General features: G+C 42.7%; 1 protein-coding gene across 5 annotated transcripts in view; it reads right to left on the reverse strand.

The window, feature by feature from the left end:
• Positions 1–27,869, reverse strand: part of LOC140479050 (beta-galactoside alpha-2,6-sialyltransferase 1-like) — a 126,027-nt gene that overhangs the window by 37,371 nt on the left and 60,787 nt on the right. For 3 of the 5 annotated variants that reach the window (XM_072572856.1, XM_072572855.1, XM_072572857.1), the window contains one exon: positions 12,478–12,610. The gene's annotated coding sequence lies outside the window, so the exon portion shown is untranslated. Of the gene's footprint in view, positions 1–557; positions 658–12,477; positions 12,611–27,869 lie in introns of all 5 variants that reach the window. The other 2 variants (XM_072572859.1, XM_072572858.1) reach the window with 1 other exon arrangement.

The raw sequence follows: 27,869 nt of genomic DNA on the forward strand, positions 1-27,869 counted from the left end.
CTCTGCTAGACCCAGCTCTCCAAGCTGCCTGCCACCCTCTCCATGCTGCCAATCCGATGCTCACACGCCATAGCCATGTAAATAGCTAGGACCTGGACAGCCTCATCCATTTTCACTCTCACCGATACTTGTGCAGCCTCTCCCTGACATTCAGCTGCCTTCCCTGCCAGATGTCACCTACAGCCAAGGACAGAAGGAACAACCAAATGCAGCTCAGCAGGTACCTGTCCCCAGCAGAGCTCTGAATGTCAGAGACCTCAGACATTGCTGCCTCCATCACTGTGGAGTCAAAAGTGTGGCACTGGAAAAGCACAGCAGGTCAGGCTGCATCCAAAGAGCAGGAGAATCGACGTTTCAAGCTCCTCGGATGCTGCCTGGCCTGCTGTGGGTTTCCAGCACCACACCTTTGACTCTGATGTTTGATATCTGCTGAAATCACTTTCTGCATCACTGTGGATGCAGGTCAGTGGTATGCTCACAGACTGTGAACCTGAAACTGCTATTGATAGCGATCGCATCAAGGTGAATGTCTCGGAGGTGAGGCTGCAGCTGCTCACCAGAATTGTGCATCCTCTGAGCAGAGAGAAACTGTGCTGTTGCTGCTGTGTGCAAACTGTGGTGTTTTCTACTTCTTCCTCTTCTGGTTTCCCTCAGTTCCTGTAATGGAGAAAATATTAACTGCAAAATGTGCACAGTCCCTTATGTAAACAACTTTCTGGCACTGTCTGTACAGACTGCAGGCTTCCTCATTGCTTCCTGTGAGATATTTGTCTATTGCATGGACACATTTACTACCATCCTCTGTCAGCTCTGCAGACTGCCTTTGTGAAGGGGTAAGGATATGTACATCTGGCATTCCACCACCGGTCTGGGCTGTCTCCCTGCTGCTGTAGGCAATCTTGACACACAGACAAAAGAGAGAGAAGAATTCAGTGTGATCGCAATGGGTGCACGTGCTTTTTGAGCGTGCTTAGCCAAAGCAGGTCGTGAGCTTCCCCAGTTAGAGATTAGCTGCAGCATTGTTGTCCAACTGTTAGACAAGGAGGCAGGTGTCAGGCACTGACTGCACACACCCCATGTGGTGCTGAGGCAGCAGGCAAACATGCTTTCTGACATCCCCTTATAAAGGCACCATTAGACTGAGACATCCCCTCATGCAGTGAATAGACAGAGCCATGTAGCTTTACAAAGTGCAGGAGATGGTTCACCCTGTCCCTGCATTGGGTTCCAGATCTCCTCTGAAGCCTACAGGCACTGACCTGAGTTGTTACCTCAATGTAACAAGTCCAAGTGTGATGGGGAGTGGGCTTCGGGAGCTTTCTGCTGTTATCCCTGAGAAAGAGAAACTCCTGTCTTACCTCTAATGACTTGTTGCTACAATGAGAAGATGGGATGGAGAGGGGGCACTTTCTGCTCATTTTACGACATTTCCAAGGCTGGAGTGTGAACGAAACAGGCTCCAGTGATGTTGCAGGCATCGATGACTGAAGGGCTTCTAAATGTGGTATTCAGTCGCAGAAAGTACCAGCAAAGCAAAGAATGTCTTTCCCACTCCCATACGTATCACTATTCAAATCCCAAAACAACCCACTCGTATGCATGGGTAATGAATTGAAAATCACATCAATGCATAAGAAACTCTGACCCAGCCGTGAACAAAGTTACAATCTCTAATTAGGCAGTCTTACCAAGCAAAGACTTAATAATGGAAGACTGCACCCACTATTTCAGAAGAAGAGTCTCCTGTTTAATATGGTAATGAGGAAAAATTTCTCTCAGAGTCAATAAACTTTCGAATTTTCTTTCCCAGATGCCTTGGATTAATGAACTTATGTAAGACTGCATCAGAGAGTTTCATGAACTGTAGGGAAGTCAAGAACATTGGGGAACAGGATGAAAAGGACAAGATCAGATCAGCTATAGTATTATGCAATGGCAGATCAGGCCTGAGGTGTCAGAAGGCCTTTTACTGCTGGTAAATTTTGAGCTCTTACTCAAAAATAAATGAAAGCAATTAAGATATCACAGATTATAATTTTTTGTATGAAATTAAAGTTTGAAATCTAGAAAGAAAATCAAAGATGAAAGATGCAATCGTGCATGCTTTTCCAATTAATATTGGTGCATCTGGACACTGTCAGAAACACTCAGTTTGACTTCATCAAGAGCCAAGCAGTATGGGAGATCTACAAGTGGAAACAACTTCAATGTTCCCCTCCCCCATTGTGACTGTAGCAAATCAACATTCTCAGATGTGGTTCAAAAACATTTCAAAGCTTTCAACAGAAAAACATCCACTTCAAAAAAGTCCCAGACACCTTGCCAGAGGCATAAAGGAAGTACATACGGATCCAAATTAGACATGAGGAAACAGGAGCCAGGATTGTCTGTTTTTGGGTCAGATTTGAACAGGGTGAGCCTTGAATTGTTATGTGTACTGGATTCCTGTTCACTTACTGTCAGTCAGGGTGGGACTGGCAATGGGTCTCACTGAGATTCCTCGCAGACTCCCCATCACTGACACTGCTGCTTATCCTGAGGGAGGAATTTCTTCTATGTCCCAAAACATTCTACAGCACCACAGGGAAATTGAGATGTCACATTAGCCAGAGGCCTGGCAGGACATCATCAATCCCAACATGGATTCAATGCTGGAGGCCATGAAGTAGAGGTAGCAGGTCCTGTTCCCAAAGGAGCAGAAGGAGGCCATTGTGTCGTACAGCAATGTTCAGCATCATTGATTATTTACAAGATGAAGGAGATTGATAGAGTTGTTCGGGCTAAAGGAATCAAAGGGCATGCAGAGAAAGTGAATCAGAGTACTGAAACTGAATGATCAGCCACAATCAAGTTGAATGGCAGGCCTCTAGGGCTGAATGGACCACTCCTGCCACCACTTGTTCCTCCTCCTCACTCACCCCTTGCTGCGTTGATCAGCTGTCTCACCACCCACAAGTTTCACACCTCTCTGAAGGGCCAGGCTATAGAAAGTGCAGCAAACCAGAGCAATGATCGAGACTCTTGAAGAACAGTATTCAAAGATGCCATCCAACTGATGCAGACACTGGAATTGCATCTTCTGAAGCCTGATGACCCATTCAGTGCTCTTCCTGCACATCAAGTAGCACTGGTTTTATCATCTCAGTGCCACCTTGGTCGGAAACACCTTTTCAAATGATTTGGCCCTGGCTCTTTAGGACTCATCTACACAATTTAGGGGGTTAAGTGAGTATCGGAGACTTGGTGGATTGGAAGAGGATGAAGGAGTCATGGCAGCTACCAGGAAGGCAAGTGTATACCCAAAGAAAGCTCTTGTTGTATTTGCACAGCAGTTTGAGGTTGAGGGAGTGGAAGCCTTTCCTGTTAATAGAACTCACTGAGGGGTCACTGAGTGCCCTGATGGTTGGAGTGGAGGATGATGTCCCCACTGGGGGGGAGCCACAATGGTGGCAAAACCTGGTGCCCTTGCAGCTGCGACAGTTCAGTGATTGTGAATGCGATATGTTGGACAGCTGGGCAAAAGGGGCATCTGTGACCCAGGGAATGCAAATCAGTCGGTTTGATGCAGCAAATTCTGCAGCTGACTCTTGAAAGGTTCCAGTGACAAAGAAATTCAAGGCTGAAGTTGACACAGGCAGGACATAATGACGCTCAGTGGTTTGATGTTGACGCTGATCAGGGCACGGATGCTGTGACTGTTTGCCGACAGAGTCAGTCGCATTCAGCAACAATTCACAGTTGTGAGCCATCCACAGTGGAGTGGAATGAGAAGAGGAGTGGATCTCATATAGGGTTTTGTTGAATTGTGGGAGACTGAGCAGTGCACTGCACTGGGCTGCTGCTTATTCCAGTCAACAAACAGACGCCTGGCAAAACTCACCATACTGAAGCTTCAAAAGGATATTACTGCAGCCACCAACAAAGTGATACCATTCTTTCGAAATGGAGCTAGCTAATTGTCACCATTACGGCACAATGAAGTTTTGAAAATGTTGCGATCACACGAACAGCAAACAAAGTCAAAGTCTACCCTCGTGTGTTATTCAGTGCTTTGAAAGACAGCTTTACAGGAAGTATACAGCATCAAAAACATAGCCTAAGCTAAAAGATACAACAGAAGTAACTACTTCAAATAATATGACATATACTTTATAAGTAATTATTGTTATGGACTAGGCCAGACCACTCAAAACATTCTTAAGCAGGCAGCCCCAGACCACAACTTTGCAACTTGTTTCAATGTTTATAAGATGATCATAGGAATAGATAGAGTAGACAGTCAGAAATTTTTAACCCGGGTACAACAGAGTGTTACAAGGGGACTTAAATTTAAGGTGAAGGGTGGAAGGTATAGGGGGGATGTCAGGGGTAGGTTTTTTACCCAGAGAGTGGTGGGGGCATGGAATGCGCTGCTTGTGGAAGTGGCAGAGTCAGAATCATTGGTGACCTTTAAGTGGCAATTGGATAGGTACATGGATGGGTGCTTAAGCTAGAACAAATGTTCGGCACAACATTGTGGGCCGAAGGGCCTGTTCTGTGCTGTATTGTTCTATGTTCTATGTTCTAAGTGTACAGTGAAAATTACCTGGATTAAGTTAGCTAAATTGACTACTAGATTTTGAAACACACAAAACTTTATTCACTAAATTACACAATGAAACACAAAGAACAGAATAAAGAACCCCGACACAGAACTCAACCTATCCAACTAGACTTTATTATACTGTTCCGTATATACACAACAGTCCCAATAAGCAAACTTCCTTTAAAAACCAGTATAAAAAGGACACATGCTTACAGGCTGAAGTTGAAGGCAGAGAAGAGAGAGAGTTTCCACACAGCTCCCAGTTGAACCTCCCAGTTCAAGACTGAACTAAAACTGCTCAGTTCAGCTAGAGAGCTGACCACTCCCCTCTTTTTGTGCAAGTCATTTCTAAAGCATGACCACTTTGGTCTACATATAAACAAAAGGCCTCTCAAAATCTTTTTCATCTCTGTTCCAAACCAGTCTGATCGGAATCCACCTGGTTTATTACCCCTCTGAACAAAATCAAGGACAAAGTCTCCTTGTGCCAAGGAACAGCTTTTAGGAAAAAAGGGACTAGCTTTGTGACACCTCCCCCCTTAAAAAAAGAACCATCAATATCAATATATGGCTTCATTTTTAACCCTTCAAAACCTGGCTAGTAGTCTAAACACATGTATACACTATATTAACTATAAATATGCAAACATGCCCAGTCATAAGCAAATTCAGGGCACAGCATACTCACCACCGACTGACCCCGTATCTCATTCGAATCTTGATAACGCATCGGCAATCACGTTTTCGCGACCTGCCACCTGCACAATTGCCAAAGTGAATGGCTGCAACAACAAGCTCCATCTAAACAGTCTGGCATTTTTGTCCTTAAATATTTCCACAAGTGTCAATGGGTTGTGAAAAATCCAGTGTATACGATTGTCTCAGATGCATGGCTGGTAATATAAACACTGAAATGTTGTAATGCCAACACCAAGCTTAAAGTCTCTTTCTCTCCACCGTTGAATATTTCTGTTGATGAACATTCAACTTCCTGGAAAAATACCCAATGGGTCTTTCCATCCCTTTGTCATCCTCCTGCTGGAACACCGCACCAACACCCATATCACTGGCATCGATAGCGTCCTTGAAAGACTTCAAGGTGTGGCTAATACTAGGGCTGTGGCTAACACAGTTTTGAGGCTTTCAAATGCCTTTTGACAATCTGCTGTCCACTGAAACTTCTTGCCCTTTTTTAACAATTCGGTGAGTGGAACAGCCACACTTCTAAAGTTCAGCACAAACTTTCGTTAAGATCGACTCAACCCCAGGAACCGTATTACTGCCTTTTTTGCCGACGGTGTGGGAAACTCCGCAATTACTTTTGTTTTTGCCTCCCGTGGGGCCATTTGTCCATGTCCAATAACATGGCCCAGGAAGGTGACTTGGGCTTTGGCAATTTTACTTTTAGCTAAATTTACCACCAAGCCTGCCTTCCGAAGTCAATCGAACAAGTCCGATAAATGCTGTAAATGTTCCTTCCATGAGTGACTAAAAGTTAGCAGGTCATCAATATACACCACACAGTTGGGTAATCTGGCAATGACCGTATTGGTTAATCTCTGAAATGTGGCTGGAGCATTTTTCAAACTAAATGGCATGATGTTGAACTGATATAGTCCATTTGGCATTACGAAAGCTGAAATTGCCTTTGCTCTCTCTGTCAGAGGTACTTACCAGTAACCTCTGAGCAAGTCTAACTTAGAAATGTAAGCTGCTTGTCCCACGTTTTCGACACAGTCCTCCAACCATGGAATTTGTTATGCATCAGTCTTTGGAATGGTGTTGACTTAACGATAGTCCATTTGGGTACCATCTGGCTTTGGCATTATGACTGTGGGTGAGCTCCAGTCACTGTAACCCATTTTGATTATGCCATCTTAGAGCATGTGCTCTATCTCATTCTGAACCTGTGCCAACTTCAGAGGGTCATGCCTATAAGGATGTTGCTTAATCGGAACAGCATCTCCTATATCTATATCATGCACAATTAGGTTAGTACTTCCCAGTTTGTTTCCGCATATCTCCCCATGTGACAGTAATAACTCCTTCAGGTATTTTCGATTTTCTTGTGGAAGGTAACTCAATAATTAATCCCAATTTTTGACAACCTGCTCATTGCCCACTTTAATTTCAGGAATGTCCAATTCAGAATCCTCTGAATTTGGTTCTTCCTTCTGTGCTGTAATCATTAACGCCTTCTCCTCTTGCTTTCCTTCCCACTCAAAATACCTTTGAGCATATTCACATGACACACTCTGTGAGATTTCTTCCTGTCTGGAGTCCTTATCAAGTAGTTCACCTCACTCAATTTCTTCTCGATTTGATAAGATCCACTAAACCTTGTTTTTTAAGGCTCACCTATCACTGGAAGTAACACCAATACCTTATCCCCCATTGCAAAATTGCACATTAGTGAGTTCTTCTCCGCTTTCTGTTTCATTGTATGTTGTGATACTTTTAAATGCAGTCTAGCCAACTCTCCGGCTCTATTTAATCATTCTCTAAAATTTTACACAGAGTCCAAATGGGTGGTTTCTGAATTCTAAATTATTAATTTCCCCTTGATCAGTTTTAACAGTCCTCTTACTTTATCCCCAAAAATTAATTCAAATGGACTGAATTTGATTGACTCATTTCGGTGCATCTCTGATCACAAAAAGTACAAACAGAATTCCCTTATCCCAATCATCTGGATAATCCTGACCATAAACCCTTAACATGGTATTCAGTGTTCAATGCCATCTCTCTAGCACACTCTGCGATTCCAGACAGTACACAATAGATTTGAATTGCTTGATTCCGAGTTATCCACGACCTCCTTGAATAGTTTGGATTTGAAGTTTGATTCTTGATCTGACTGGATCTCTATTGGTAGTCCATATCTAGTAAAAGTTTAAGTAGTTATTCTACAACCCTTTTAGCTGTGATGTTGCATAATGGGATTGCATTGTAGAGCTAGTCGACACACCCATTATTGTTAATAAATACTTACTCCCACCTTTTCATAGAGGTGGGGGACCTACACAATCAATCACGACTCTTGTGGAAAGTTCCTTAAATGCTGGAATAGGGTTTAAAGGTGCAGGTTTTATAACTGCCTGTGGCTTTCTGATTAGCTGACATGTATGACACGTCTAGCAAAATTCAACTACATCTTTGTGTAGTCCAGGCCAGTAAAAATGTTTTTGTATTTTAGCCTGTGTTTTCCTCACCCCAAATGACCTCCAAGTGGTAGCTCATGCACCACTCACAGCACCTCCTTTCTATACCCTACTGGCAAAACAATTTGATGAATCTCTGCCCATCTCTCACCTGCTTGAATGTGGGATACTCTCCATTTCCTCGTTACAACATCATTTGTTAAGTAACAATAAATAGGAATGCATTCATTTTCTTTTCTCTGTATTTGCCTTTTGATATAATCGTTTTAACTCCTCATCTTTCTGCTTTAATTCAATCAACATAGTAGAGTTAAAGGTACTGGTATGTTTACCTACTTGCTCCTTCTCTGTTCCACTTATCTGATCAAAGGAAGTCTCAGATAACATTGTGTCAGCTTCCTTATCTGTGCCTTTTAATCTCTCCTGCTTCAGTTTGTGCCTCTGTGATCTTGTGATCACACAATCAGGGAAATTCCTGGATAAACATTCTCCATGTCTTCAGTTGCCTGCATCTCCACTGGCTTTTGAACTAGAGTAGGCAGCACACCTGCCAGTGAATCAGCGATATCATTTGCAAGGTCAAATTATATTCCTGGAACTGAGAGTTTGTCCAGTACTCCTACCACAAATTCTCCACTCTTCTGTGGACTCTCTAGCCTCACTTTACATAAGTGAGCACTTTTTGTCTCACCATGAATTTCTGTTACCAGTACCTTTTCCAGCAATAGTCCCTCAGTATCTCCTCATCCTTCAGCATTACAGACTGAGAGGATCCTGTGTCCCTTAACATTGTAACCTCCTTGCCCACTGCTCCTTGCCTGTGTCAATAAACTATACCCTTGCATGTATATTTTTTAAGCAGATTTGGCACTTCCTCCTTAATCAATCTCTGATTATCTTGTACACTCTGAGGTAGTTGTCTAACTTCCCTTGTGCTTTTTATTATTAGTCCAACAGAACTCCCAGACTTGTCTGGTTTTCCTACATCTGGCTTTCTCCTAGCCCACCAACATGTGATTTTATGTGACCCACTTTATTACAATGAAATCAGCATAGTAGAGTTTTTTAACTTCTTTGTCCCCCTCAAGGGTTTCATTGTTATCCTGTGGTGAGATATTCTTATGATCTTCACTGAGATCTACCTTTCCCTTTCCACGTGAGGATTTATCTTTGCCCCAGTTTCTCTCCCTCATGGACTGAAATTGATTCTGGAAGCCAAACCGGGTTTTATGAACCAGCTCATAATCATCAGCCACGTCCGCTGCTAACCTTGCTGTTCTAACGCTCTGCTCCTCCACATGTGTTTGCACTACCTTCCTCACTAAGCCTACCTTCAGCCATTATTTCCAGCTTTTAAGCTTACTTTCCTCTTTAAGTATCAGTTTTTGAAGTTCAAAAGCTCTCTCTTCTTCTTTATCTGTTCTCTCTCTTACCCTCTCTTCAGCTTTGTATCATTACTCAAACTGTTTCATTTCTGCTGCCCTTTCCTTATCTCTTGCCTCTAACTCTAGCTGCTTCATTTGCAATTGAAATCTTGCTATCTCAACAGATTCTGATGGTTTCTCCAGCAAGTTTAAATGCTGAGGCACTGCTGTAATTATTTCCTCACAGAAGCAAGCAGCTCCAATTCCAGCTTGTCTGCCAATTCCTGCAGCTTGGTCGGATTCACTTTTTGCAAATTTCCAAAGTCACTGCATCCACATTCAGAAAATGTTTAGTGACTGTAAGATGCATTGCTGTCCCAAGCTTTGTCTACCCAACCAAACCAGCACCCGAAATAAAGACACTAGCACCTACCAATCGCTGTTTAAAATCCCACAAAGAACCCCCAGTCTGTTATGGACGAGGACAGACCATTCAAAACATTCTTAAGCAGGCAGCCCCACACCAAAAATTTGCAATTTGTTTCAGTAAGTGTACAGTGAAAATTACCCGTTAGCTAGGTTGACTACGAGATTTTAAAATAGACAAAAATTTATTCACAAAATTACTCAATGAAGAACAGAATAAAGAATCCCTACAAAACTCAACCTATCCAACTAGACTAAATTATGCTGTTCCGAATATACACAACAGTCCCAATAAGCATACTCCCTTTAAAAACCAGTATAAATGGGACACATGCTTACAGGTTGAAGTTAAAGGCAGAAAAGAGAGAATTTCCACACTGCTCAGCACAGCTCAGCTAGAGTGCTAACAACTCCCCTCTCTTTATACAGGTCACTTAGAGTCATAGAGATGTACAGCACAGAAAAAAACCCTTCGGTCCAACTTGTCCATGCCAACCAGATATCCCAACCCAATCTATTCCCACTTTCCAGCACCTGGCCTATATCCCACCAAACCCTTCCTATTCATATACCCATCCAAATGCCTTTTAAATGTTGCAATTGTACCAGCTTCCACCACTCCCTCTGGCAGCTCATTCTATACACGTACCACCCTCTGCGTGAAAAAGGTCTCTTTTATATCTTTTCCCTTTCACCCTAAACTTATGTCCTCTAGTTCTGGACTCCCCACCCCAGGGAAAAGACTTTGTCTATTTATCCTATCCATCTCCTCATGATTTTATAAACCTCTATAGGGTCACCTCTCAGCCTCCGACGCTCCAGGGAAAACAGCCCCACCCTATTCAACCTCTCCCTGTAGCTCAAATCCTCCAATCCTGGCAACATCCTTGTAAAGCTTTTCTGAGCCCTTTCAAGTTTCATAACATCCTTCTGATAGGAGGGGAGACCAGAAGTGCACTTCTAAAGCATGACCACTTTGGTCTGAAGTCTCATCTGTTTACAAATACACAAAAGGCATCTCAAAATCCTTTTCATCTCTGTACTAAACCAGCCCAGTTTATTACCCCTCTGAAAAAAATCAAGGACAGATTCTCCTTGAGCCAACGAACAGCTTTTAGGAAAAAAGGACGAGCTTTGTGACATTATGGTTTGTCAAATTTAACAGTAACATTACAGTCCTTTCTGGATTCTGAATTCTCAAATTAATTTGCATTGTCAGCCAAAGTACTACAATTTTGTTTGTAATAACACCACTTGGTGATTACAAAATCCATAATCTCTTCAAAATCTCTTCATTCAACCAGAATGCGATATCTTACCTATGAGATTTTATGGTATTTTATCAATGGAAATGCAACAATGTTGAGTAGAACTTTACTTCTTCACCTTATCCAGAAGCATAATAATCTATGAAATTCTAACCAACATTATATGTGCTTTGATCCACTCTTATTTCATTTGATACAAATACTTGAACAGATGGATTGAAAGGCTTTAATAAGTTCACATACTGACTTACCAGAAAACATATATGAAATACAGTTCTGATGAAAAGTACCAACAAAACATTAATTCAGTTCTCTTCATTCAGTTGTAAACTACATTGTGGATCTCCAGTATTTGTTCTGTTACATCAAATGTAGTCTCTGTAGTAGAGGGTGCATTATTTTGTATTCATTCCTTCCTTCACTGTTGATCAGCAAAGTTTCCAGGCTTTCTGGTTCAGGCACACTGACGAGGTGAGTTGATTATAAGTGGCTTTATTAAGATCCATGGCTTGATACCTTGTTTTCACCTGATTAATGGGCAGTTTCTGAACTCTGGTCTTTTATTTTTCTTTATTGAAGAACTTACTTTGATTTCTTAGCCTTTGAATGGGCATCTTGGCCCACTCTAATAATTTGATTTGATTTGATTTACTATTGACACACGTACCAATGAACAATGAAACGTTTTGTTTTGCCTGCAGTACACGCAGATTGGAATGTGCAGAAGGTGAGCGTGTGATTCTCAGAATTATTTCTGATATCCTCATGATGAACTTAGTTCTACATGTAAGAAATTGATTTATAGAAACTGAATCAATCTCAAGCAAATAAAGTGGAAATATGGTACATAAAGTTGATGAACTTCTGATTTCAAAAAGCACTTTGGAAAAACAAGCTTCTTTTATTTTAATTATCAATGCTCCCCTTCATTCTTTCCTATTATCCTTTCTTTTTATTTCCTACACTTTAAATTGTTAACTAGAATTTAACTTTGTGCAGTCTATATTGTTCTCCATTCCCTTTATTTCTGAAAATAAAAATTAAAACTATGCATTTTCATGGCATCTTCACCCATTTTTTGATCTAGTAACTGTAACTGATGTTTATATCCCCTTTGGGGACGCCCAAAAAGGTCTTCACCCCTCTCCATTCACCTTGGGTATTTCCTTTTAGCTAACTGCTCTATCACCCTTTCTCTCTCCCCACCTTGCCATGAGACTGCCACATTAACCTGGTCTTGAACTCTGGGACTTCGACACATGGAATCACTTGGGAATGCCATTTACAGATACTGCTGCCACCTGCACTACTGGGCTTACAGAGATACAGTGAATTTTGCATTTGCAGTCGTTAAGTATGAGTCATTCTGACCACCCTTTTAGTCAAAGATGGAATTTGCCTGTAGGAAACCAATCTATTTGCTTTTGGTTATAACAGGCAGTTAGCTTCAGACCTTTAAAAATGTTGCTTTTATTTCCCATTTCCCATTTCTACCACCACAAATGTAAATTTAAAAAGTGCAAAAACATGAATTCTCCATTCATTCTAATGCTGCCTCTGCTGGCTTTTCTACTCACTGGCTAATCTCACTGAATTTTTATGAGGACTATCCTATTTTCCTTTTTTGCAGTATGGAAGAACAGTGGCATTTAAGACAACGTAAAAGGACTTACACACAAAACAGGATGATTTGGCATCCCTGGAACATGCTCCAACTTGAATAATGGCATCAAATATTTGTCTGCAACCTGAGATTAGTCTTCAACTTCGACAATATCTGAAGTTTAGGGACTCCAAAGCCAAAACCTGAAAGAAGTAATAACACTGAATACTTAAAATCAGCAATAGGTAGAATCACACATAGACTTATATACATAGTGAGTCATTTTATAATGTACTGCAGTACTTAGTTACTCATTCAATGCAACATTCCTGCACGAGTAAAAAGCAACTTATTTGACAGCTACTGAACACTATCAACAAGCTAGTCATCAGGAAACCTAATGCATACAGATGAAAATCTGATTGCTACAGTTTTCTATCATGCACATAACTTAAAACATTTTATTTTTATATTTTATTTCTTGAATTTTATCTTTGGAATTAATTGTATTCTGTTCTGTGAGGCACTGCAATGGGATGGGTAGATGATGTCCACACTATGAGAGACTGGGAGTAAGGAGACGGTAGCCTGGGCTCCAAATCCCACACAGAGGGCCTGCCACTGAATGGATACTTCCTGAAATAAACACACAGAGGCCAGTATCCTGTCACCGAACCACCCTTTACTTACTTGGGCACAGTACACTGGCTGTGCCCAGCCAGCACAGAGTCAGAACTGAGATCTTAGTCTCCTGTTTATTTTTGGTTTATTTGTGGTTATGCAAAATACAATACAATAGTAACAATACATAAGAAAAATAGAGACACAACCATTGCGTGCCCAAAATCTCAAATAACACTACATAAAACATATATCAAATTTTCACACAAGTCACTGTCCTTTTAAAAGGTAACACACAATGACAGAAATCCAGAAAAGAGACCCCTAAGGGCAAAGTTTACAGCAGGCAAAAGGCCACAATCTACAGTTACACTCTACACATCACCTGCACCCAGGCACGAAAGAAAATAGTCTACAAAACACAACATAGTTGAAAACAGCATTCAACAATGAAAAACCCTGATTACAGAACTCAACTTCCCCCACACGCCCAGGTCCCGGGGTACCCTACACACCTCTTGACACCGGTCCACACCGCATACTGATCAGACCGTCCTTGGCTAGCTTTCCTGCAGGACCATTGTCGGTCTTTCAGTCTTTCACCATCCTGCGTACTGACCAACCCTCCCCCAGCCCGCTTTCCTCTGGGCTGGTAGGACGCCACCCAGCTCCCATTCACCCTGTGTATTGACTGACCTTCCCCCCGGCCTGCTTTTCTCTGGACGGGTCATCGGCCACCCAGCTCCCAGTCATCCTGCGTACTGACCAACCCTCCCCCAGTCCGCTTTTCTCTGGGTGGGTCGTAAGTCACCCAGCTCCCAGTCGCCCCATGTACTGACTGACCATCCGCCAGCCCACTTTCCTACAACCATAAGAAATAGGTGAGGGAGTAAGGCCATTCGGCCCATCAAGGCCACTCCGCCATTCAATAATGGCTGATGGGCATTTCAACTCCACTTACCTGCACTCTCCCTGTAGCCCTTAATTCTTTGCGAGATTAAGAATTTATCAATCTCCGCCTTAAAGACACTTTTACGTCCTGGCCTCCACTGCACTCTGTGGCAATGAATTCCACAGGCCCACCACTCTCTGGCTGAAGAGATGTCTCCTCATCTCTGTTCTGGATTGACCCCTTCTAATTCCAAGGCTGTGCCCATGAGTCTCAGTCTCCCCACCTAACAGAAACAATTTCCCAGCGTCCACTCTTTCTAAGCCATGCATTATCTTGTAAGTTTCTATTAGATCTCCCCTCAATCTTCTAAACTCTAACGAATATAATCCCAGGATCCTCAGCCATTCATCGTATGTTAGGCCTACCATTCCAGGGATCATCCGTGTAAATCTCTGCTGGACACGCTCCAGTGCCAGTCTGTCCTTCCTGAGGGGTGGGGCTCAAAACTGGACAAAGTATTCTAATTGGGGCCTAACTAGAGCTTTATAAAATCTCTGTAGCACATCGCTGCTTTTCATTCCAACCCTCTTGAGATAAATGACAACATTACATTTGCTTTCTTAACAACGGACTCAACTTGCAAATCAACCTTTAGAGAATACTATACTAGCACTTCGAGGTCCCTTTATATTTTGGCTTTATGAATTTTCTCACGGTTTAGAAAATAGTCAATGCCTGTGTTCTTTTTTCCAAAGTGCAAGACCTCGCATTTGCTCACACTGAAAGTCATCAGCCATTTCTTGGACCACTGTCCTAAACTGTCTAAATCTTTCTGCAGCCTCCCCACCTCCTCAGTACTGCCTGCCTGCCCACCTAACTTTGTATCATCAGCAAACTTCACCAAAATGCCCCCAGTCCCTTCGCCCAGATCTTTAACATATAAAGTGAACAGCTGCAGCCCCAACACTGAAACCTGCGGGACACGACTTGTGGAGAGAACTTTTATCCCAATTCTCTGCCTTCTGTCAGACAGCCAATCCTCAATCCATGGGTCGAACACCATGGGCCCTCACCTTACTCAGCAGCCTCCCATGAGGTACTTTATCAAAGGTATTTTGGAAGTCTAAGTAGATTGCCCTGGTCTAACCTACTTGTTGCATCTTCAAAGAATTCTAACAGGTTTGTCAGGCATGATCTCCCCTTATTAAATCCATGCTGACTTGTTCTAATCCGACCCTGCACTTCCAAGAATTTAGAAATCTCATCCTTAACGATGGATTCTAGGATTTTACCTACAACCGAGGTTAGGCTAATCAGCCCATAATTTTCCATCTTTTGTTTTGATCCTTTCTTGAACAAGAGGGTTACAACAGTGATTTTCCAATCATCTGGGACTTTCCATGACTCCAGCGATTTTTGAAATATTACAACCAATGCCTCCACTAGTTCTTCAGCCACCTCCCGTAGAACTCTAGAATGGAGCCCATCTGGGCCAGGTTATTTATCAACTTTTAGGCCTTTTAGCTTTTCAAGTACTTTCTCGTTTGTAATGGCTACCATACTCAACTCTGCCCCTTGACTCTCCTTAATTGTTGGGATATTTATCATGTCTTCCACTGTAAAGACTGACACAAAGCATTTATTAAGTTCTTCAGCTATTTCCTTATCTCCCATCACTAGCCTTCCAGCATCAATTTGGAGTGGCCCAATGTCTACTTTTGCCTCTCGTTTGTTTCTTATGATTTGAAAGAAAATTTTACTATCACTTCTAATATTGCTGGCTAGCTTATCTTCATATTTGATCTTCTTCTTCCGTATTTCTCTCTTTGTTATCCTCTGTTTTTGTAGTCTTCCCAATCTTCTGATTTCCCAGTGCTCTTGGCCAATTTATAGGCTCTCTCTTTTTCTATGATACATTTCTTGACTTCCTTTGTCAGCCATGGATGTCTAACCCCCACCCCAGGTAATCTTTCTTTTCTTTGGAATGAATTAGTTGTCAGCCTTCCGGTCTTCGGCCACCCTGCATACTGACTAACCTTCCCCAGGCCTGCTTTCTTTTTAAGATAACCTCAGCAGTAGTGCTTATTTTTTTCCCAGCATCCATGTGATGTGTGTGCAGGTGCAAGACACAGTGGAAGACAATTGGCATACAAATCTTCATTCATTTTCCACTACCAGGAAGAAAGGAAACACCCAAGTGACCAGTGACAAGCAATGATCAAGATTAGAGTCAAGATTAGAGTGGTGCTGGAAAAGCACAGCAGGTCAGGCAACATCCGAAGAGCAGGGAAAAAAAAAAAATTGACATTTCGGGCAAAGCCCTTCATTAGGAATGATGATGCCTAGGGCCTAGTGATGATGCCTTTCACCTAGTGACAAGCAATGTCCTTCTAATCAAAGGGCGATGCTGCGTGATCAAAAAAGTGAAGGGGAGGGCAGTGATTCAATCAAAATAGAGTTGGAGGGGGAAGTGAAGCACACCACTCCATGCAGTGCCCACCTCTCCCTGCCCACTTTTATTTTTTGTTTTAACTCCCTTACCCTGTCCTGTCTCTTGTTATGGACCAGGCCTGACACCCTCAAAATATTTTAAGAAGGCAGCCTCAACCCTAAAGATTTCTTATTTTAAGGGTAGATGTGAGGTGGATATTCCAGGAGAGATGCAGCTCGTTAAACCACGCGGCTTTAAGTAAAACAGAATTTATTTAAACACTACAGTTGAACCACGAACAAAAGAAAACAGAATTTAGAATAACTTTACTGGAAAACGTAACTGACCTGATGCACCAACTTAACACCAGTAACATCCCATAAACACATCCCTTGACAAAAAGGTAAATTTAAACACAGGTTCTTACAGGTAGGAGGGATTCCAGGCCCACTTTTTGTTCAGCCAGGGCTTTCCTGATTGGCCCAGGTTAACAACCCCAATCAACAACCTTGTAGTCAATGAGGGCACCCTGGTTCCAATTACTACATTTCCCAAATCATTCATAATGCTCCCCGAGTGGATTTGAAGGCTGCTCCATTAATTCCCCATCCAACTGGCTCATGGCTGCTCAGTCACAAGCTCAGTATCCTGCTTAGGCCATGGGCCCATTTCTTCGGAACTTCCTTGCAACTTAAGTAAACGTTCAATGAAACCTAGTACCAAGGCCATACTCCAGCTCCTGCTCCATACATGGCTCCAGTCCACCTCCAGGTAGGCATGAGTTGATGCCACACATGCACTGTAGATACCAAAGCTAAACACATCAGCATATCTGAAATGCAAAACAAATGCTATGCTGGGAGGAAATGATAAGGAGGGCTGGACAATGAGGTGAGAAGATGTGGGTTGATGACCCTGTAACAGCACGGTGGCACAGTGGTTAGCACTGCTGCCTCACAGCGCCAGAGACCCAGGTTCAATTCCCGCCTCAGTCGACTGACTGTGTGGAGTTTGCACGTTCTCCCCGTGTCTGCGTGGGTTTCCTCCGGGTGCTCCGGTTTCCTCCCACAGTCCAAAGATGTGCAGGTCAGGTGAATTGGCCATGCTAAATTGCCCATAGTGTTAGGTATGGGGTAGATGTAGGGGTATGGGTAGGTTGCGCTTCGGCGGGGCGGTGTGGACTTGTTGGGCCGAAGGGCCTGTTTCCACACTGTAAGTAATCTAATCTAATTCCACACTGTAAGTAATCTAACATATTCGATGGTTATTCATTCTGACCTATTTTCATAAACCAAACAGGGCATGTCTTCCTGCAACCACAAGGCAAGGTTTAACTGAAGGGAACACAAGGTGTATTTTGCATATTATGTTTAAATGACTTACGTAGAATCCATTGGCAACACTTTCAAGAATGCCCTAATCCATACCTCTTCATACATGCATGCCTTTTTGACACATGCACAGACAATCACTGACAATGTCCCACACAATATCATCACCATTGCCAAGTTTGTATTGTCCCACAACACAGAGGTAAAGAATTAGGAAAGAGTTAGCCTGTGTGTCCTCAACTCTGACTCTGCTTCCCATGACATCTCGTAGTATCAGGTCAAACATGGTCAATATAACTTCCTGCTGTTTACCACCTACAGCTTGCCCCCTCACGGAATGGCACAATTCTACTCCATGTTGAGCACCAGTTAAAGGATCAACAAGGATGGCAAGGGCACAGAATATAGTCTGGTTGGGGGGGCAGGGCAGGGGGATTTCAATGGTCAAAACCAAGGGTGGCCCAGTAGCACTTCCACTGGCTGAACCTGAAAGGATATTGTTGGTAGACTGGGTCTGCAGTAGGTGGGAAGGGAACCAAAAAGAGGGAAAGTCTACTTTCCTTCATCCTCACCAATCTGCCTGTCACAGGGAGGTGGGGGTAACACATCAGTGCACAAGAGAAAGCTGAAGCAGTTGATTCCATCTTCAGTCGTTGGGGCTGAGTGGATGGTCCACTTTGGCCTCCTCCTGAAGTCCCCTGGTACCAGTTTTCAAACAAATAAATTTATGTCTCGTGCTATCAAGAAATACCCAGGCACTGGATACTGCAAAGGCTATGGGCCTTCTCAGCATTCCAGCAATAGAGCGACAGACTTGTGCGCCAGAACTAGGCATGACCCTAGCCAAGCTCTTCCAGTTCAGGTACAAGAATCATCCATCCAGTAATGTGTAAAACAGGTCTGACCTGTACATAACAAGGACAAATCGGACCCAACCCATTTGAGCTTTAACAGTCTATGTCAGGCATCAGAAAAGTAGGGGAAAGTATGATTGACAATGCCATCAGCAGGGAGAAAGTGAGGACTGCAGATGCTGGAGATCAGAGTCAAGAGTGTGATGCTGGATGAGCACAGCAGGTCAGGCAGCATCCAAGGAGCAGGGGAATCGATATTTCAGGCAAAAGCCTTTCATCAGGAATGAGGCTTGTGGACCGGGGTGGAGAGATAAATGGGAGGGGCTTGGGGTTGGGGGAAGGTAGCTGAGAATGTGATAGGTAGATGAAGGTGGGATGGGGTAAAGGTGATAGGTTAGGGAGGAGAGTGCAGCAGATAGGTGGGAAGGCAGATGACAGGTCAAGAGGGTGATGCCGAGTTGGAGGCTTGGGACTGGGACAAGGTGGGGGGGGGGGGGAGAGGAAATGAGGAAACTGGTGAAATCCACATTAATCCCGTGTGGTTGGAGGGTCCCAAGGTGGAGGATGAGGTATTCTTCCTCCAGGTATCAGGTGGTAAGTATTTGGTGATGGAGGAGGCCCAGAACCTGCATGTCCTTGGTGGAGTGGGAGAAGGAGTTACAGTCTTCAGTCACGGGTAGTGGGATTGGCACTTGCTCAACAACAATCTGCTCACTGACACTCTGTTTTGCCAGGGCCACTCAACTCTTGACCTCATTATAGCCTGGATCCAAATAGGGACAAATATGCTGCATTCGAGAGAGTGGCAGCCCTGGACATCAAGGCTGCATTTGACGAGTATGGCACCAAGGAACCCAAACAAAACTGAAATCAATGAGCATCAGGGGAGCTGGAGTCGTTGCTAACACAAAGAAAGGTAGCTGCAGAGGTTTGTATCAATTCTGAGTCCCAGAACTCAGGTGTTCTTCAGGGTGATGTCCTCAGTGCAGCCAGGTTAAGTTGTTTCAATCATAATTGATGAGGACTAATATACTGGCAGGGAGATTTGTTAGAGCTGTTCGGGAAGATTTAAACTATTAGGGGGGGGAGAGTGGAACCAAGGGAGATAGAGAGGAAATAGATCTATCTGAAACTGGTACAGTTAAGAGAAGAAGCAAGTCAAACAGTCAGGGCAGGCAGGGACAAAGCAAAGAACAAGGTAGGATTGATAAATTAAACTGCATTTATTTCAATGCAAGGGGCCTAGCAGGGAAGGCAGATGAACTCAGGACATGGTTCAGAACATGGGACTGGCATATCACAGCAATTACAGAAACATGGCTCAGAGATGGGACAGGACTGGCAGGTTAATGTTCCAGGATACAAATGCTACAGGAAGGACAGAAAGGGAGGCAGGAGAGGAGGGGAGTGGCGTTTTTGATTAGGGATAACATTACAGCTGTGCTGAGGGAAGATATTCCCGGAAATACATCCAGGGAAGTTATTTGGGTTGAACTGAGAAATAAAAAAAGGATGTTCACCTTATTGGGATTATATTATAGACCCAATAGTCAGCAGGAAATGGAGAAACAAATTTGTAAGGAGATCTCAGTTATCTTTAAGAATAATAGGCTAGTTGTAGTAGATGATTTTAACTTTCCAAATATAGACTGAGACTGCCATAATGTTAATGGCTTAGATAGATAGGAATTTGTTAAGTCTGTACATGAAAACTTTCTGATTCAATATGTGGATGTACCTACTACAGAAAAACTTAACGTACTCTAGGGAAAAAAGGCAGGGCAGATGACTGAAATGTCAGTGGGGGAGCACTTTGGGGCAAGCAACCATCTTTTAAAATAGTGATGGAAAAGGACAGACCAGATCTAAAAGTTGAAGTTCTAAATTGGGGGAAGGCTAATTTGCACGTTATTAGGCAAGAACTTTCAAAAGCTGATTGGGGGCAGATGTTCGCAGGTAAAGGGACAGTTGGAAAATGGGAAACTTTCAGAAATGAGATCACAAGAATCCAGAGAAAGTATAGTCCTATTAGGATAAAAGGAAAGACCGGTAGGTATAGGGAATGCTGGATGACTAAAGAAATTGAAAGTTTGGTTAAGAAAAAGAAGGAAGAATATGTCAGGCAGAGACAGGATAGATTGAGTGAATCCTTAGGGGAGTATAAAGGAAGTAGGAGTATACTTAAGAGGGAGATCAGGAGGTCAAAAAGGCGATATGAGATAGCTTTGGCAAATTGGGTTAAGGAGAATCCAAAGGGTTTTTACAAACATATTAAGGACAAAAGGGTAACTAGGTAAAGAATAGGGCCCCTCAAAGATCAGCAAGGCGGCCTTTGTGTGGAGTTGCAGGAGATGGGGGAGATACTAAACAAGTGTTTTGCATCATTGTTTGCTGTGGAAAAGGACATGGAAGACAGAATGTGGGGAAGTAGATGGGGTGACATCTTGAAAAATGCACATATTACAGAGGAGGAAGTGCTGGATGTCTTAAAACACATAAAAGTGGGTAAATCCCCAGGACCTGATCAGGTGTACCTGAGAACTCTACGGGAAGGGAGGGAAGTGATTGCTGGGCCTCTTACTGAGATATCTGTATCATCGATAGTCACAGGTGAGGTGCCAGAAGACTGGAGGTTGGCAAATGTGGTGCCATTGTTTAAGAAGGGTGGTAAGGACATTCCAGGGAACTATAGACCAGAGCCTGATGTCAGTGGTGGGCAGGTTGTTGGAGGGAATCCTGAGGGACAGGATGTACATGTATTTGGAAAGGCAAGGACTGATTAGAGATAGTCAACTCTGTTTTGTGCATGGGAAATCATGTCTCACAAACTTGATTCAGTTTTTTGAACAAGTAACAAAGAGGATTGATGAGGGCAGAGTGGTGGACATTATCTATATGGACTTCAGTAAGGCTTTCGACAAGGTTCCCTATGGGAGACTGGTTAGCAACGTTAGGTCTCACGGAATACAGGGAGAACTAGCCATTTGGATACAGAACTGGCTCAAATGTAAAAAGCAGAGGGTGGTGGTAGAGGGCTGTTTTTCAGATAGGAGGCCTGTGGCCTGTGGAGTGCCACAACGATTGGTGCAGGGTCCACTACTTTTCATCATTTGTAGAAGTAATTTGGATGTGAGCAGAAGAGGTACAGTTAGTAAGTTTGCAGATGACACCAAAATTGGAGGTGTAGTCGATAGCGAAGAAGGTTACCTCAGAGTACAACGGGATCTTGATCAGATGGGCCAATGGGCTGAGGAGTGGCAGATGAGAGTTTAATTCAGATAAATGTGATGTGCTGAATTTTGGGAAAGAAAATCTTAGCAGGACTTATACACTTAATGGTAAGGTCCTAGGGATTGTTGCTGAACAAAGAGACCTTGCAGTGGAGGTTCATAGCTCCTTTAAAGTGGAGTCACTGGTAGATAGGATAGTGAAGAAGGTGTGTGGTATGCTTTCCTTTATTGGTCAGAGTATTGAGTATAGGAGTTGGGAGGTCATGTTGCGACTGTACAGGACATTGGTTCGGCCACTTTTGGAATATTGCATGCAATTCTGGTATCCTTCCTATCGGAAGGATGCTGTGAAACTTGAAAGGGTTCAGAAAAGATTTACAAGGATGTTGCCAGGGTTGGAGGATTTGAGCTACAGGGAGAGATTGAATAGGCTGGGGCTTTTTTCCCTGGAGTGGTGGAGGCTAAGGGGTTACCTTATTAGAGATTTATAAAATCATGAGGGACATGGATAGGATAATTAGACAAAGTCTCTTCCCTGGGGTAGGGGAGTCCAGAACTGGAGGGCATAGGTTTAGGCTGAGAGGGGAAAGACATAAAAGAGACTGAAGGGGCAATGTTTCCACGCATAGGGTGGTACGTGTATGGAATGAGCTGCCAGGGGAAGTATGGGGGCTAGTACAGTTGCAACATTTAAAAGGCATTTGGATGGGTATATGAATAGGAAGGGTTTGGAGGGATATGGGCCGGATACTGGCAGGTGGGGCTGGATTGGGTTGGGATATCTGGTCGGCGTAGACAGGTTGTTTCCATGCTGTATATCTCCATGACTCTATGATAAACTGAATCCAAGTTCTTGAAACAGCTAATGTGGAATTTGACTTTGTGTTTTCTGGATTAATATTCCAATCCTCTGGATTACCATTCCAGTAATATCACCACAAGCTTACATTACCCAAGAAACCTAAAATCTTCAGCATCTACCCTGAGAGGGTAAATAGCTCAGAAATAGACATCTAATCACTGCTCCCAAAGAAGTCTCCTCTATACTGGTGAAACCAAATACTGGGTGACCACCTTGCAGTACACCTCCATTGTGCCCACAAGAATGCCACAAACTATCAGGTCACTCGCCATTTTAACTAACACATCTTGCTCTCAGGCTAACATTTCTGTCCTATGCCCACTGCAATATTCCTGTGAAGCCCAACATAAGCTGGAGAAACAATCCCTAATTTTCTGCTGAGGCACTTTACAGTTTTCAGAACTCAACATTGAGTGTGACAACTTCAGACCAAGAACTCTGTTCTCCATTTTGATTACTCTCCTCTCAACCATCTCCCTCATGCTCTAATCTCTTACTGACACGGGTTTGCTCTCAGCAGAGCTGATCTATTTTCTATCATGTAAACACCTCTTCCACATCTATATCTCCATGAGCACTTCCTCTGCCTTTTGGTCTGGGGCACCTGACCCATCTGTTCCATTTGCTCCCTCTCCCTCCTTTTACTACAGTAGACCCCCATTTTTCTAGTGCCCTTAAATTCAGAGGTCATATTGGACTCCAAACATTAACTTTGTTTCTCCACAGGTGCTGCTAGACCTGCCTCAAAACTTCTTTTGCATTTTAGTGCCCCAGTATCCCCAGTACTTTGTATTTATTTTGCAAACATTTCTATCCTATCAGCTAGGAGTAACAGGATTATAAATCCATATGGAAATCACATGAGAATATTATGAGACCGTCAGTCAAAGTCTTCTGTCTCTTTCACCTACTTCATTAAAATAGCCATTCAAGGTCAGTAACATTTCTTCAGTTGTCAGTAAAACATCTGCTACAAATGTATTGCTCATTTCCTTGTACTGCCATTTCATTAAGTGTTATGGAGATTGCTTTCAGTACTGTCTTCCAGCTGAATTTTATTGCAGTGGTAAAGAATCAATGTTGAGAGATCCGACAGTGCAAGGAACACTCCCATTGACACATTTAGCCATTTTGCTACCAGCCCTAGTACTTCTATCAAATATTTGTGCCTCTTTCACATGTACTTCTTCAATCCTATTTGAAGAAAACCAATTAACACAATATGATTGAGGTGAAATCTTGGAATATCGCAGGGGTCTGAGCAATGTGGGCTATGGTGGATTTGTGGCAGAATCATGTCAGAGGTCATGCAATATGTTAAACAGAATGGTTTGCATTTTGTTATTTGTCACCAGCTTGTGATATGCAAAACCTACAAATAGCAATTGATATTTTACACACAGTCTCTTTGATACTGTGTATATGCCCTCATGACCTAATCACTGATAAACTTCAAGAGCTTTTTATATTTTTGAAACAATTTTGCATGCAAAATGCAAAATGATTACTTCTTATTGGAGACACATCCTATTTTAAATAAATGTGATTTGGGAGACTAATCATAAAATGAAATAGTGCAAGGTTCTCTCTAAGAAGTAGTTTAAGAAACATTTTAACAGAGGATATTTAGGTGGAGTGGCACATAAGAGACGAGAATTGACGGGGTGTAGTCATCCTGAAGCATGATAGGGCTGGAAATATAACATAGATGGAAAGAGACCAGGAGGGATTAAAGTTAAAAATTACAAAATAGTGACACTGCCTAACCAGGAATAAGTTACAATTAAAATCAGGACTGGAGTGACTAATTTTAGATTAGATTAGATTAGATTAGATTACTTACAGTGTGGAAACAGAACCTTCGGCCCAACAAGTCCACACCAACCCGCCGCAACCCACCCAGACCCATTCCCCTACATTTATTCCTTCACCTAACACTATGGGCAACTTAGCATGGCCAATTCACCTAACCTGCACATTTTTGGACTGTGGGAGGAAACCGGAGCACCCGGAGGAAACCCACGCAGACACGGGGAGAATGTGCAAACTCCACACAGTGGAATTTCTCTTTCCTCATATCAGCAGATAGCTTAGCCAGACAATTCATTAGATGGAGTTACTTATCCTTATGACAGATCCTTACCTTTATTCTGAAAGGAAATAAAAAGAGGAAAAATGTTCCAGGTTCAAAACTGTTGCTGATTTTCATTTCTCAGCTAAATACAGGATCTACAACACAGAGCCATCGTGACAGTCGACTCAGACTTTTTTGCTTTGTTCACTCAGCCTACTTCCTTTTCTCAGAATTACTCATTGAAAATCATGCACCAAGATGAAAGACTGATCAGTGTTCTTTCACTTCTGACATCAAGCTTGTTAAATTCTAGGTCTGACAAATGTAACCCCATCCTGTTTATAATGATAGGGCATTCTGCAAGAAATCTCTTGGAAGAGAAATACACTTAGGCTGCAGGCAATCTTATGATTGTGGAGAAACTTCAAGGGCTTCTCATTTCACAAGGGAAGAACTTAGAGAGGTTATAAAATTATGAAGGGCATAGATAAGAGCTTTTCCCTCGAGCAGGGGAGTTAAAAAATGGAGGATATAGGTTTAAGTTGACAGGGACAGGGCCAGAATTTAAAAGGAACTTAAGAGGCACATTTTCACACAGTGGGTGGTGCGTAAATGGAGTGAATTGCCAAGGAAGCAGTAGATACAGGTACAGTTACAACATTTAAAAGACATCTGGACAGTAACATGAACAGGAAAGGTTTAGAGGGAAATGGGCCAAATGCAGACAAATGGGACTAGTTTAGTTTGGGAAACTTGGTCAGCATGGACAAGTTGGACCAAAGGGTCTGTTTCCATGCTGTCTGACTTTATGACTCAAGAGAAATCTTGCTAAGGGTGGTCAGCAGGCAGAGGGATGTCCTAGTGCCAGCCAGCTACAGGAAGAAACCCAGACGAACTGCAAGGCAACAATGGTTGTGTGTGTCAGTGTCTGGTACATTGCCTAGGACATGGTAGCAATGTAGGAAAATCTTTAAGAGCTCAGTACTATTCATCATCGCTCTTTGCAGACTTACATATGTTCCTGACCTGGAAACACCTGCAATCTTTCAAATCACTTTGTGGCCCCACCCTCCATGTCTCTGTAATCTCAGCCAACGATACAACTCTCCAAATTGTCTGCCATCCACCCTTTTGGGAAAATGCTGACTTTAATTGTCCCATGACTGGGGATTGTGCACAGGCTGCATGTCTTTATGTCTTCCTTCCACTCTGTCTTCCTGTCCACCCCTGATCGGCCAATTCAACTTACCTTTTTGACTTTCCCAAATATCCCCTAGTGTGGTTAAACATCAGATTTTGTTGCTACAGCTGCTCTGAAGTGCTCTGAGATAGTACTGTGATAAAGCTTCTATCTAAATGCAAGTTGTTGATGCTATTTGACACATCACTTTCTGTACAAAATTGCATAATCTGAAAGCTTTCCAGTCACAAATATTTCCTTTCCCAATTACAGGCGCTTTGTTCCTTTCATTGAAGCAAGCTTCACTGTCTCCTTTTTCTCCTCCACTTCAACACACACTGCATCTTCTACTTCCGTCAATTCCTTATTGTATTTGTTGTTTGGTTTGGTGACACTGCACTTGTATCATTAGACATTCAAAGGATCAAACCCCATTCCACAGATTTGAGTACATAATCAAGGTGGACATTTCAGTGCAAAAGAGACTAGCCATGCTAAATTGCCCCGTAGTGACCATGGATGTGCTGGCTAGGTAGATGGGGAGTTACAGGGATAGGGTGAGGTGCTCGCTGACTTGGTCTGTGCAAATTAGAAGGCAAATGGCCTCTTTCCACAATGTAGAGATTCTATGAATTAAAAACACAAGAAACTGGAGCAGGAGATTGCCAAGCTGCTCCACGATGCAACATAATCATGGCTGATCTTGAACATTACCTAAATTCTCTCACTTACTCCCCATATCGTTTGATTCACGAAGATGGGAAACATTTGTCTATCCCAATATTTGATGTAGTCAATGATGGATATTCCACAAGCCACCATCACAGAGGTTTCCATGAAGTCACAACCTTTCAAGTCATAGAGATGGATGGTCATCTTGCTGGCGTGATAGAACATAGACTAAAGTGACTTTGCTGGTTTCTGGACATTCAGTGTGATGTATGAATTTCTATGTATGACTATGTCAGGCTACTGGTCAACTAGTCTGTGGGACAGCTCTTCCAATTTTGGGGCGACTCCCAGATGTTCAACTTTACAGGGTAGGCTGGGTTGGATTTGCCATTGATGTTTTCATTACCTATATCACGGCTAGGTAGTCCATTCGGTTTAATTCCTTTAAATTTTGTAGCAATTTGAAATGACTGAGTGGCTTGCTAGCCCATTAAGAGTTAATCACAATGGTGTGCTACTAGAATCACACTGGGTAAGAAAGGCAAACTTCCTTCCCTCAAGGAAGGATGTAGACCAGATAGGCTTGTACTGACAGCCAACAATGGTTTCCTACTTTTAATTCCAGTTTATTAAGATACAGTAAATTCCAGCAGCTGCCATGATGGGAATTGAGCCCGATATCCATTTAACCTTCCCCTGTATTACTCGTGTTGTGTCACTGCCACTATGCACCTCTTCCTCAACTGACTTAAATTGTACAGCTCTGCAAATTTGCCATCAATTGCCGTGTAAAATGTAAGGAAGCAAACACTTCAAATCTTCCACTTATGTGTTCAACAGATGACACTATCATCACAAATAGTCCAAAAAATCCCAAAAGCCAATGTGTGGCTTGAAATGGGGAAGGAAAAGATTTCACTTGAAATCGAGATTGAACAAGTTGTTGGAGTCACGACAGTAATCTTTATTCAGGTCTGAAACTAATTTGAGCACTGGAATGATGGTATGTTATTGCAGCTTAATTCATTACTTGAGAATGGAAAAATAAGCTCAAAGCTACTAACGCAAAGGTCATATGTACAACGCAGTGATAAAGTTGAATACATTTCTGAAACGTATATCGACATAGTGATTTGCAACATAACACGACCATTATACCCTAAGTGTCCAGTTATCAGATCCTTCACAATAAATTCTAACATTTTTCCTGACATCAAACTGGCAATCAGCAGGTCTTCATTTTTCCATCTTCTGAAAATAATGGGGTTACATTTGGTACTTTCCCGTCTGCAGCAACCTGTCCAGAATCTATAAT

The sequence above is a fragment of the Chiloscyllium punctatum genome, chromosome 6 (assembly GCF_047496795.1).
Source record: "Chiloscyllium punctatum isolate Juve2018m chromosome 6, sChiPun1.3, whole genome shotgun sequence".
Lineage (NCBI taxonomy): Eukaryota > Metazoa > Chordata > Chondrichthyes > Orectolobiformes > Hemiscylliidae > Chiloscyllium > Chiloscyllium punctatum.